This window comes from Alligator mississippiensis, chromosome 1 (assembly GCF_030867095.1).
Source record: "Alligator mississippiensis isolate rAllMis1 chromosome 1, rAllMis1, whole genome shotgun sequence".
NCBI lineage: Eukaryota > Metazoa > Chordata > Crocodylia > Alligatoridae > Alligator > Alligator mississippiensis.
The window spans coordinates 393,868,650-393,882,531 of NC_081824.1; the positions used below are offsets into that span (position 1 = coordinate 393,868,650).

Genomic DNA, 13,882 nt, shown 5'->3' on the forward strand with positions numbered 1-13,882 from the left:
GTGAATTCAATAAAGCTGAAGCCACAATGGTAATGGCAGTATAGCCCTAATAAATCCCAAGCAGACCTTCAGGCTCGTAGTCAGATAATGATGTTACAGCTACAGTTACGGTTTATTTATTTAACCAAGGGCAAAATTGTTGAGACAGAGTTTCATTTTCAAGAAAGGCCTGACAAGGCAGGTGGCAGTAATGGCACAGTACAAATGAGCTTCTATGCCAACCAACCAATACAGAGTAAAAAACAGCTCAGAAGAACAGACTACATGCTCTGTTTAAGAGGAAATATAAACCAGTGAAATGAAATACCTGCTGAGCATTAATAAAACCATTAGTAAACATTAATAAAATAAAAAAGGTTCACTCCTTTATAGCCGCAGGAGTCAGGAGCTCCAGACTCTGCGAACTATTTAGTGGGGCTGGAAGAATGATTTGAAGGGTAAGGTTGGGAAAAGAGTAAATCAGGAGGTACATTTTAGCTAATAGGAAAGGACGGAATACAGCTTAAGGGCTGAATCAGCTGAAGTCAGGGTTGGAATTAGGCCAGGAAGAAATTAATAATTCTGTATACAGAGTAGGATTTCAGTAGTGTGCAGTAAATAAAGCCTAAGGCCATGCATTGAACAGTGAGGACAGAACAAATTACTGAATAACTACAATTCCCTGAGCTCTGCTGTTCCTGTATGCTGAATGAGGCAGGGATTCTACAGAAATAGTAGAATGTGATCACCGGAGATCTTGCTTTTCTCTGCTTTAAAAAAATCCCCAATTTTCAGATGAAAAGAACCCCAAATCCACATTTTCCATTGATTAAAATAAAACACCACTAATATATATATTTCCATGGGAAAATGTGGACTTGGGGTTATTTCTTTTCATTTGAAAATTGGGGATTTTTTTAAAGCAGAGAAAACCAGGATCCCCGGTGATCACAATTGAAGACCTTATTCTAATGTATATATAACAGGAGACTGAATCAAGGTCTCACAGATTCCTTCCCCAGGATTTCCATCTCAGTTTTCTCCCCAGTTGGTCTCCAGCCCTATCCCACTGGCTCTTTGTCTGTTCTCTCTTTCCCATTTTTCTGCTCCCAGTTCCTCCCATGCTCCTCCTCCTATCCCCATTTCCTTCAGGGCTTCCCATTAATCAAGCCCAGTCAATCCCAGTGCTGTTTCTCTTACATTCTATTACTGGCATATTCTTCACCCATCTTCTGGCACCTATCTACTATTTTCATAACTACAGATCTGTCTCTTTATATCTCTGCATTTCCATCACTCTGTTTCCTGTACAGAAAATTCTTGCTACTTCCCTGCAACCTCAGCATGAAGCATGTTTAGTACAGGAACATGTTCAGTACATTGGAGAATTCATCTTGACATGCCTTAACATATCTCTACACAACATGTAAAAATATGATTCCAATGGCCATGCTCTTCCCAAATTTCAAGAGCCCTTGTTACAGGATGGACCTTGCTATGAAGATGATAGAGTTCCTCAGTTAAATGGTTAAAATAAATGGATACATGACTATTTTTAAATGAGTTTTTACCATGAACTACATTATACATTTTCTCTAATTTTATTCCTGGAACAAGAAACATTTTAGCTTGAAGTAGGTGTCTCACGTGGACTATTTCAGTCTGTATGATTAGACTCTGGCAAAGTTATAAGCAGAGGAAAACTGGGTCTTGTAAATTTTTGACAACCTTAATCATAGGTAGTATTATGTGCTCTGTCTGCTAAAATTTTCCCCTTAAAATGTCCTGTTGGGACCATCACATCTCCACTGTGACCTTAGCTGGAGCAGAAGTCAGAAAGGAAAACATTTCATTTTCCCATTGAAAAAATAACTCTACAAGAGTTTCACTGTGAAAAGCAATGTCAGCCTTAAATTCTGTTAGTCTAGGGACACAAGTTACACATAAACCAGTTTAAGTGATCAGAAACTGGTTTAAACCTGTAACAAAACAGAAGCTCAGTACACATAAACCAGTTTCAAAATGGCTGAAACTGGTTTAAGATAAACCTGGTTGAATGTAGAATTGGACTTAACTGATTTGGGTTAAGCCAGTTTATGAAACTTTTGTCCCAGACTCCTTCCTGGTTCAAGTTAAATCAGAGTCCTCCAGCATTTTGCAGCCTTGGTCTGGGCTGTCTGCTTGAGCAGAGTACAGTTGCCTCCACCCCTCTGCTCCCTAGCTGGAGCAGTGAGGGCTTAAAGATTGGGGGGGGGGGGAGTGCAGCAGGGGATGCAGCCCAGTCTGCAAGGGGAAGGGGGGGGGGGGACTGTCCCCAGGCAAACTCCAGCTGGGGCCAGGGTTAGGGATTAAACACCCCTTCCCCTGCTCAAATTTATTGCTGGCTGCAACTGTGGATTACAGAACTCAGAGGCAAAAGGAAGCAGAAAGAGGAAGGCATAAGCAACCCTGCAGAGTGCTGTTGTTATAAGTCTGTACTGCAAATCCCAGAGACCTTGGGGGCAACAGGAAGAGGAAGTGATCGCACATTCAGAGAGTAGTGATCTAGCAACCCTTGGTTTCTGGTCTAAGCCACTGCAGCCATGTGACTGCATCCCTGAATCAAAGGTAAATGTTTGTTCACTTTTGTTTCACTTTAGTCTGTTCAGCATAGACTGAACTGATTTAGCCTTGGGCTTTTTGACTGTCTGTACCTAGCCTCAATGTTCTTGGGTCCCTTCCTTATTCATATTGGGGCATGCCTGTACCTTGACTTTACAAAGGCTGCATGTTTATGTGTTTGTATCCTTGCAGACTTTAACCCCTTGTTTTGCTATATTAAGCATGTGAAATGTTTGGAAAATGTGTATTTTATAAGTTTTCATGAACCCCAAGATATAGCTGCCAGCAGTGTTGAAAAGGTACTGCTATGATAAGGGATGATAACTACTGTTTTTCTTCCTCTGTTGAGGAAGTAGATGACTGTTTCCTGAAGTAGGAATTCAGCAGCTCAGGAGCAATAGTAAAAATGGTGGATGGAACTGGTAGAGAGCAAAGCTAGAGAGTAGAATGATATTCATCCCTCATATTCTGGAGTAGAAAGGTCAACATTTCCATTAAAAATACTCTGAAAAATTTGGGGAAATAGATAATGGGAATGTGATGGTGCAACTTAGGAAACACCCAGAAACCTCCCTCTTTATATCAGGATGCATTCAGATTTCTTTGCCCTTGTAAAATCAACTTGAATGAATTAGTGGTTCATGAACCTAGGTGGAAGCTCCATTTGCAAGGAGTATCTCCCTCCCAGATCTATACCTTCTTTGTACTTTCCATTTAAGGACCAACCTATTCACAAATTATCATTATCATTAGGCATTACTGATGCCTGTGTTAACTGGATCACACCCGTCGATGTTTTAATGCAAATCAACAAAGCTCCTATTTTCCCTAAAATTAGGAGCTCTTAGGAATCTATTTTCCCAATTCCATTTTCACTGAATAAGGTTTCTCATGTCTAAAAATATATCTTTCACAAAGAGGTTGCAGTAACAACATCTGATTGTGCTGTCTGCAGCATTCACAGGAAACCTGGAGAAAGGGGTCTTTTTAATAAGTTGTAAGAAATCATGAAATTCTCTGCTTCTGAAAATAATCCATAAGCAAAATGATCTTTATTCTGTATATAATATTGATTTTGTTTTTACTTTTAATCTGAATGAAGTCTGCAGATTTCCAAGGGATTCTTTTGAATTTTAAAAAAGAGAAGTTAAGCTATAAATTATCCAAAAGTAAAAGTACTTTATTTTTCAACCCTTTAAGTTTTATTCAATTGAATTACTTTGTTAAAAATTTATTCCACGTCTCTATTTTTCCATCATTCATTCAGTTTCATATTTTTAATTTGACAGGTGAAACAATCAGTAATATGTTCATTATACTTACTAAATCAAGCCTGGGAAACATTTCACTGGAAATGGTCCTTTGCAACTAGACTTGAAAAGAAAACTTCCCAGAGATTTTTTTTTTTTTTAATTCTATGTGTAGTCATTCATTTATTTATTATTTTTTTTGTAGCCCATAAAAAATGAAATATTTTAGGAGTAATATCATAAAAAATAACATGGGAGTGAACTTAATGTCATGGAATGAACTTGCAGTTACAGTTATTCAGACATGGGTGGGATTGGTGGGAGGGTTTGCTTGTTGGGGTTTGAGCTAGGAGACAATGGTTGTGGGGAAGAGAGGAATCTTTTTTTTTCCATGATTTTTCAGTTCTCAGTTTTTTTTGTTTTGGGAATCCTCATTGTTTATTGTAAGCTGGTCTGAGTCTTTTGGATAGGATAGGGTATATGTCTAAATAAAGAGATAAATAAATAATATCAGCATAAACTAGTCCAGTAGATTTACAAACTGACATCTGCTAAAGTGACACAGAACCAGAATACAATTATAGTAAATAGCACTTCATTTTTTTAGATGAAATTACCTCCTTCCTATTCCTACCTATAAAAATGTGTGTGGAATGAGCAGGGGTCCTGGTTTTCTCTGATTAAAAAAAATTCCCCAATATTCAGATTAAAAAAAAAAAAAGCAACACAAAATTGACATTTTTCTGTGATTAAAATGAATTATCTATATATTAGTGGCATTTCATAGTAAACACAGAAAAATGTTGATTTGGGGTTACATTTTTTAATATAAAAATCAGGATTTTTTTAATTGGAGAAAACCAGGATCCCTGATAATGAGTGTATAAAAATGACCTTTTATGAGGTGCTACATATCGAGCCACAAACACCATGCTGCAAATGAGGGATAGCTTTCATGAGAGAGAGAAAGTTATTCCTTTGGGGGAAAAAAATAGGATATAAAGTTAGTAATTATATGAGAATAAATAGGTATGATTCTTATTTTTCTTTGCTCCTGCAAAGGAAAAAAATCCAGAAGAAACTGGTATAAAACAAGCTTAAGTAAAGGGAGAATCAATCCCACAATTTTAAATTGATGTTTTCTACTGCCACATGACTCTACTTGTCCCCCAGTCCTCCAAAGCCCTGCTCCTACCTGTACCTCACTCCCTCCCTCACTGCTGGGGCCTCAATCTGCCTCCTCATGGTGTTGAGTGAAGGAATGGGGCAGGGCAGGCCCTGCACAGCTGGGGTGGGGCATAGGACAGAGCTGTGAGTGGCTCATCTGGGGGACACAGGGAGGGGGGCACACAGCCTGGGAGGGCATGGGGGGCTTGTGCCCCCAGATCTGCACACAGGGAAGGGTAGGGTGATCTGGGGCCAGGACAGCACTAGGATCTTCCTGGTGCAGGTGTTGGGTTGTAATGCAGTCGGGTTGGGCAGCGGCACTTGGAGCAGGGCTGTGGGTGGACTGCAGGCTCCTGAAAATTCACCATAGCCACCTCCTGGCCCCTTCCCAGCACCACCACCACCCACCCTGAATGCAGCACAGCCAAAGCCCTGCCAGGAAAAGCCTGGAGCAGTCTCCCACCCCAGCCCACAGCAGCAGCCCACCCTCTCCTTGGGCCCTCAGGGAAGGAAGGGGCAGGAGGAGGACAAGGCTGCACTGGTGCCAGTAGCATTTGGAGGTCTTCGGGGGGGCAACAGAAAATTTTCAGGTGCCTGAAGTCCATCCACCCTGTAGCCCCAGTTTCAGCACCATCGCCTGGCCTGAGCACAGTGCAGCCCAGCACCCAAGCCAGGAAGACCCCATCACTGTTCTAGCACCAGCCTCTCCCACCCTAACTTGTGTGCAAATCTGGGGGCACGTGCCACCCATAAACCTCCGAGCTGCATGCCCTCCCTTCCCACAAACCCCAGATTTGTTGCTCATAGCTCCATCCTGTGCCTCTCCCCAGCTGTGCAGGATCTGCCCCTACCCCACTCCCTCCCTCACCACTGCTGCAGCCACCCACGCTGCCCTGCACTTGTGGGGGGAGTGTGCCCCCCCCATGTGTGTTTGGTGGAGGTGGCTGCTGTTCTGGGCTGGGCTTTGTGCCCTAAGCCCCACTGCAGCTGGCTCAGGAGCAGCTCGGTGCCACAATGAATCCCACTGCTGGGCTGAACCAGGGTGCGCAGACCAGCGGGACTCCCCCCCCACTCCTGGATAAGCTTCCTGGGCTCAATCCTCTTACCACTCACCTGGTTGGGGCCCCACTCACCTTACCCCTGCTCCTGCCTCTGCCATGCTCTGTCCCTCACTGCAGGGGTCTCGATCTGGCCTCCTTCTCTCCCCCACGGACTGAACTTCTGGGCTGGGGGGAGAGCACGCACACACATGCACACTTGCACTCAGCCCCCCCCCAGCCTCAGATCAACCTGAAAAGGCTCCACAATTGACCAGTTGATCATGATCAACCAGTTGGTGACCACTGAGCTAGAGGCTGAGTTCAGCCCAGTGTGAGGCCTAAGGCTGGTGGCCAGGTAGAGTACGTTCTGTGTGAGGGTGGCCTGAAGGGTTGCATGTGGACCAGCTGGTGTACAAGTAGGAGAGCCTGAAGGGCCATGTAGAGTAGGACCCAAGGGGGGATCCAAAGGGGCTGCATGGAGTTGAGTGACCCAGTGAGGGTCACTATGAATGAGGACCAGAAACAGGCAGTGTGTTTTGAGGCCCTGTGAGGGGCATAGTATTAGGGAAGAATGCTAGAGGCCCAGAAAGGGGCAGAGCTTGGCCCAGCCATGGGCCAGAGCTATTATCAATTTATGAAGCTATCTGTGAGGCATTGGGCATGGTATAAGGAAGGTCAGAGCTGTGTATAACACCCTAGGCATCAGGGCATAAAGTGGGCAGCCTCCCACACTTTACAACAATTAATGTAATAGCAAGACATGGCAGACAAATAGGGGCAGACTGCCCTAGACAGGTGGGTAGGCTTACATTTGACTGGCCTCGTAAGGGTCCCCTGTCACAATATAATTTTTTCCAAATAAGCCATTGATGTAGTTACCATGTATAAGGTCAGATAGTTTATAATTCTGAATAGGATGTGAGCAAAGAAGCTAAACAATATTACCCAAAATGTTAAAGAATGGGACCACCTCCCCTTCGCAGAAAGTATTCATGACTAGTATGTTTCATAAAGTTAACAGTTTAAAAGCTTGCTGTTTTGATTTCTCACAAAAATCACACCAGAGCTAGCCATACCTTGTGAGAATTCATGAAAGATGACATCAAAAATTGCAGAGCTTTTTTGTGAGATTGTCAATGCTTTCTCATTCCAATTGGCCTGGAAAATTTCCAGTGAAGATATTGAACATATTGTGTTCGTGCACTAAGTCAGCATCTTGTGTAGACATAGCCATTCAGTCTTGCATTTGATTCAGATATTTCCAGGGAAAGTTCCTGCTACAAAGATCAAAATATAATATGAATTTACCCTGGTAATGCTTATAATTATAATATTTAGGCTTTGAATAAATAAATAAAAATGAAAAGCTATAGCTATTTATGTTCTAACAGTAAAATGCAGAAAATATATACATAAAAGGGGTATATCCTTCTAAAAGTTTTGCATTAGTCATTCAGAGGGTACATCAGAAATCTTTTCCCTATGAGAGGAAAATGGCTCTGGTGGGGAGGAGGAGAGATAAAAAAAAATGAATTCATGCATTTTACATAGAGCTCAAGTAATTTATACATTTCCAAGCGTGCTCACAATTTCTACTGACACTAAGCATAGCTCACCAATGGAGCCAAGGAAATAATTTCTAGTGAATAATTTATTTGGTGAATATAGCCTCTTTCTCTTTCAGTGAATTGTTTGTGAGAAGTTGCTGTTTCTCAAAATTAGAACATAGACAAGTGTAGCTCTTTAGAATTAGGCTTCCTGTGTGAATACATGTGTTTTATACATTCAGTATTCACTTTCTACAAATATTCCCTATTGTTTCCTTGAAATTTGCTGCTGGCCTATACACTCCTGCTATTAAAATATTTCTTTAGAATATTCTTGCAAAAGCTGTATAAATGTAAACAAGGGCTCTGTCTGATCATGCAAGCTGCTGTGTATATGCAGATTGTTTTGCCTGTGGTGCCAATATTAAAATTAATTTGTAGGACTGGAGCCAGATGAGTTCAATATTTTTATAAAATAAAATAGCTGTAATGTGTATGTGCCTGCTTTTTCCCATTACCCTGTGGCTATATTCTACTCTCACTTACATATGTGCAACCCTCACTGAAATCAACAAAGATAGAAACTGGGTGGATATAATCTTTCAGATCAAGATGTTCCTTTGCTTAAATATCTTCAAAACTTCAAGTAAAAAACAGTGCCTCAGCATTAGAGCTGTGAAAAATATTTCACAAAAGTAAAATAAAACCTCTCATACCTGTGAGAAAATTGCTCAGTTTCATCAGTTGAAGAAAAAATGTATATAACAGCAGATGGGAGATCGGAAGATCAAAGAGTACATTTCATTTTCTGTGACATGCTTTGGGGGTTTGTTCTTTTATTCTTTGAATGCCCCAAACTCCCATTTAAACATCATTTAAAAGGAAGATGAAATGCTATTAAAGATTATGTACTGCAAGGGTTACATCTTAATTTTAGATTTTGCATAGCAAATTAAAGTTTTAATATTGATTGAGTTCTGACTCTGATTTTCCTTTCCCTAAATCATACCTAAAGGAACAGGACTTTCAGACTAAATAGAACTGAAAGGGATCTCCTGAGTCACTCTGCTCAGTCCTCTCCTATCACAGAAAATTGTGGCCACATAATCATTTTATTAATTGACAGTTTTAAAAGCAGCATAGTTGTCTTGACCCGATTACTCTTATTGGAAAGTTGTTTCAAAAGCTTGATGCTCTGATTGCTAGAAATCTTCTTTCAGCCTAAAGTTATTTGTGACCAATTTATACCCATTTATTTTTGTGGTAACATTGTTTTTTTTAATCTAAATTGTTTTCCTTGCTCCCCCAGCTTCCCCAATACTTAAGTCTTCTTTTAGGCTATGTTTTCGTAAGCTAAATGAACCAAGTTCTCTAGTCTTTACTTGTAAGATTGATTTTCCATTCTGCTAAGCATCCTAGTAGCTCTACTGTGAACCAGTTCAACTTGAATTAATTTTTCTTGAATATGGGCAACCAGAGTTGTACATATTATCCTACATCAGATCTCACTAATGCCTTGTACATAGCTCTGAAAACCTCACCAGTAGATCCTAGGTGAGGATTGGATCTTATTGTTTCATATAGCAATGACACATTAGCAGGTCATGGTTATTCTAAAACTAGCCATTGCAGCCATGTCTTTATCCTCCTCTGTAATTTTCATGTTATCATCTCCCAGCCTCTAGCAAAAATTCTTACTTATCACTAAGTTTGTAACCTTGCACATTATATTATTACATTTCAACACATTTCTTTCCCTCTTCTCCACTCCTGTTATCGAGGGTAATTATTTTGGCTACAGGGCCACTTAATGAGTATTGGTAAGCTGTCAGGGGCCACAAGGGTAGCCCTTCCCTTTGACAGGTGCCCCACCCTGGGTTGACATCTTGGGACCTGAAGTTCTGTCCCTAACCCCTGGCCTTTACCACCTGAAGTCCCTCACCTTGCCCCAGAAGTACTTCTTTTGGGAGGGGCGGGCGGTTGCCACATTGGAACAAGGAAAAAAAATGCTAAAAAATCAAACATCTATTATAACCAGGGATCCTGGTTTTCTCTGATTGAAAAAAAATCACCAGTTTTTGGTTTAAATAAAAAAGTAACCTGAAATCCACATTTTTCTGTTACTTAAATTGAACACCACTATTGTATGTATGTATATATATTTGTGTATATATATGTGTGTGTATGAATATATATAGTGATGTTTCATTTTAATTGTGGAAAAATGTGAATTTGGGAATTACTTATTTTTAACTGAAAATTGGAGATTTTTTTTTAAATCAGAGAAATAGTCAGGGATCCTGGTTAACACATTTTAAATTAATTTGTTTTTAATTAGTCCTGATTTATGTGTGTTTGCATAATGTATATAGAAGTGATTGCATAATAGTTCTAAATACAGTCTTAATCTAGTATATTGTGTGGGGGAAGTTAAGGGTGTGTGTGGTTGGGGATCGTGGGAGTGTGTATAGAGGGTGTGGGTGTGTGGGGATATGGTAGGGGTGGGAGTGTGTGTGGGGGCTGTGGGAGCATGTGTGTGGGAGGGTATGAGTGTGTGTGGGAGGTGTATATGTGGGTGGGGGTGAGTCCTTGGTGTCCACAGAGTATATGAATCCCTGGAGTTGCATGTGGTGGCAGTAAGCCGGACCAACCCCTACTGACCCCATAGTGTATGGCTCCCCTGCTCCTGCCTAAGTCCCTGGTTGCATATGGTGGCAGCAAGTGGAACTAGCCCTCCCAGTACCATAGCACCCATTTCCACACTCCTGCCTCAGTCCCCAGCCACGTGGGGGCAGCATGTGGGGTGAGTCCAGCCTGGCCCCATAGTGCAGTGCAGCCCTCTTTCCCCCAACAGGAGTCTCTGGCCCCCAGCTCTGTGGGGCCCTTACCTGAATGTCCACTCTCCTGGGAGGAAGGGCTAGGAAACAGCCATGGGGACACCAGGCAAAAACCTCTGCCAGGCTATTCTCTACTGTCCCCTACCTTGGGGATAGGGGCGGGTCTGGGGGTAGGAGTTATTTGCTTAGCAACCAAAGCTGCATCTCCTGCATGGAGGTGCCAGTTTTCAGAGGGGCAGTAAGGGCAAGGGCCCATGATAATTATTTTGGTTTACAGAGGGGATCCATCTCACAGGCCATATTTTGCCCACTCCTGCTCTATGAGATGCCAGTCTTCCTCAGAGGAACTTATTTAATTTCTATATATAATTTTTTTTTTTTGCTTGACACACCTTGTATCTGCTTGAAATCTGACCCTTTTTTTTTTTTTTCCAGAAAACGAGTTAAAAATATTTGAAAGAGTTCCCTCTGCCATGCACCTGATTTCTTTCTCACAGCTTATTAAAATGGATAAATAACAGTTGGAACTCTAAAGGAAGTATCATTTATCTTTAGTTATAACTATTTCCATTTAGTTTCTAATAGACTTTTTGGCTGTGTTCAGATGAGCATTTATGTGTGGGGATTCCCGGCACTGCTAATTTGCTGGAGATCCTGGTGTCAAAAAACCCACACCTAAAAAAGTGGGTCGGTGCATAGATTCATAGATGTTAGGGTCGGAAGGGACCTCAATAGATCATCGAGTCTGATCCTCTACATAGGCAGGAAAGAGTAGTGGGTTCAGATGACCCCAGCTAGATGCTTATCTAACCTCCTCTTGAAGACCCCCAGAATAGGGGAAAGTACCACCTCCCTTGGGAGCCCGTTCCAGACCTTGGCCACTCTAACTGTGAAGAAGTTCTTCCTAATGTCTAGTCTAAATCTGCTCTCTGCTAGCTTATGGCCATTATTTCTTGTAACCTTCAGGGGCGCCTTGGTGAGTAAAGCCTCACCAATTGCCTTCTTTGCCCCCATGATGAACTTATAGGCAGCCACAAGGTCGCCTCTCAACCTTCTCTTGCGGAGGCTGAAGAGGTCCAGGTGCCCTAGTCTCTCCTCATAGGGCTTGGCCTGCAAGCCCTTAACCATACGAGTGGCCCTTCTCTGGACCTTCTCCAGGTTATCCACATCCCTTTTGAAGTGCGGCGCCCAAAATTGCACACAGTATTCCAACTGCGGTCTGACCAGTGCCCGATAGAGGGGAATTATCACCTCCTTGGATCTGTTCATCATGCATCTGCTGATGCATGATAAAGTGCCATTAGCTTTCCTGATGACTTCGTCACACTGACGACTCACATTCATCTTGGAGTCCAGTAGGACTCCAAGATCCCTTTCCATTTCCGTGCCTCCAAGCAGGTCATTTCCTAAGCAGTAGGTATGCTGGACATTTTTCCTCCCTAGGTGCAGCACTTTGCATTTCTCCTTGTTGAATTGCATTCTGTTGTTTTGTGCCCATATGTCCAACCTGTCCAGGTCTGCTTGTAGTTGTTCCCTGACCTCCGGTGTGTCCACTTCTCCCCACAGTTTTGTGTCATCCGCAAACTTGGACAGAGTACATTTCACTCCCTCATCCAAGTCGCTGATGAAGACATTGAAGCGTACCGGTCCAGGGACCGAGCCCTGCGGGACCCCACTGCTCACACCCTTCCAGGTCGATACCGACCTGCATGTGGCAGCAGCATACACTGCTGGAAATTGGAGCCTCACTGCCTGGAGCCACACTCTCGCTGCTGGTCAGGTTCCCTGCTGCTGGATTGCCATGGATGCAGAGGCCAGGTAAGGCTACTGGGGTTAGGCCAGGTGATGGCCCCAGCCTCCTCTATGCACCCAGGATGGGAAACATGTTCCTGCTCATGGGGACGTGCCCTTGAATCTTTCTGTTCATTCAGTCTATTTGCCCCCACCTAGCCTCTTTGCAATATTAGAAAACTTCACTAGTATTCTCAGGTTTTGTTTTTGTTTTTTTGCATGAATTCTTTTTTAGGTACCAGTCCAAGCATTCAAATCTGTACATCTTATCCGATGTGGCCAATGTTGGACTGGATTTGGACCCAGCACCTTATATCTTTGTTCCGGGCAGGCACAATCCTCAGATCGATCAGACTGCTAGTCGATAATAGGCGAATTTGTTGATACAGAGTAAGAACAGAAAAACAAGAATACAAACAATGAAACACTTTTATAACTACCAATCCTAGGGCTGTCATTGAAGTACATCAGTTCAGCATGCAGGCTCCTCTGAGGCTCTCTCTCTTAGGTGTCAGCAGTCTGGAGGTGGGATGCTGAGGCCCACAGCCCCCCTCCAGTGAGGTTCATGAGACGGGCTCCTGGTATGCCCTTGGTGCATGGTGGCCTTAGGGACCCTTCCCAGGGGACAGGAATGGGGATGGGGACCCCTCTCTGGGACAAAAGGAGGGACCAGACAAAGGGAGGAATGGGAGGGACCCTTTGTTAATCTCAAGTCACTGCTTTTGTATTCTTCTTCCCCCTTGATGACTTCTGATGACTCTTCATCCATGGCTATCTCTGGCTGGCTGTCTCTCTGTGGTCACATGTCCACATAGCCTTCTGGGCCTTCTCCTAACTTGTTCTGTTACCCTAAAACTGGGACTTAGTCCCCCCCCCCCCCCCCCCCCGCTGCTCTGGAGCCTTGCTGCTGGTGTACCGCCAAAGAGTTCCCAGGCTGTTTCCTAGACTATGTGTCACTATTGGTCTTGTTGTGCTAGACAGCCCATCTGCCTTGAAGGCTGTGATCTCATGTTATGGCATGTCCCCCTTCATTCTCAGGCTGTATACATCCATTGGCCTTGTTGTGCTAGACAGCCCATCTACTTCCAGGGCCATGAAAAATGTGTGCATGTCTCCCAAGCTCTTTAGAAATCCATTAAACCCCTGCTGCCCATCTTGACCCCTTATAATATCTATATCTATAAGCCAATTCCCCAAAAAACAGAACTTTAAATACCGCTTCTAAGCCAACAGCCATCAACTTCACAGGTGCTCTGCATAGAGAGCACTATTTGAAGCTAATTACAGTGTTGAATTCCTGACATAATCTCTTTTTCTCTCAGCACAATGCTATCCCTAGCAATGAAGACACAATTTCATATTATTTAATAAGTGGTAACTATTCAACATAAAGAATTATGGTTTATCTCTTGCAATGTATCCACTTTCTGTCTCTCTTACAGTAATGCACAATGAATGCTTCTGTGCCTAAATACTACTGAGATTTTCTTTATATAATTAACCATATATAGTTCAAGGACTTTATGTGATTTATCAGTTAGATTTCATTTCATTCATTGTAACTATCAATTTTTTTTTATGATTGACTACAGTGGGGCTAGGCATTCACTCAATCATTTGAACCTTTTTCCCCCGATGGGTTGGATGGTTAGTAGTACGTACCCCAGCTG

At 42.6% G+C, this 13,882-nt stretch overlaps 1 long non-coding RNA gene across 3 annotated transcripts in view; it reads left to right on the forward strand.

Moving 5' to 3' along the window:
* The first annotated feature begins 2,401 nt into the window (after positions 1–2,401).
* Positions 2,402–13,882, forward strand: part of LOC106740377 (uncharacterized) — a 47,011-nt gene continuing 35,530 nt past the window's right edge. For 2 of the 3 annotated variants that reach the window (XR_009459934.1, XR_009459925.1), the window contains exons 1-2: positions 2,402–2,586; positions 10,857–12,239. This is a non-coding gene — a long non-coding RNA (uncharacterized LOC106740377). The remainder of the gene's footprint in view (positions 2,587–10,856; positions 12,240–13,882) is intronic. The other variant, XR_002090613.2, reaches the window with a different exon arrangement.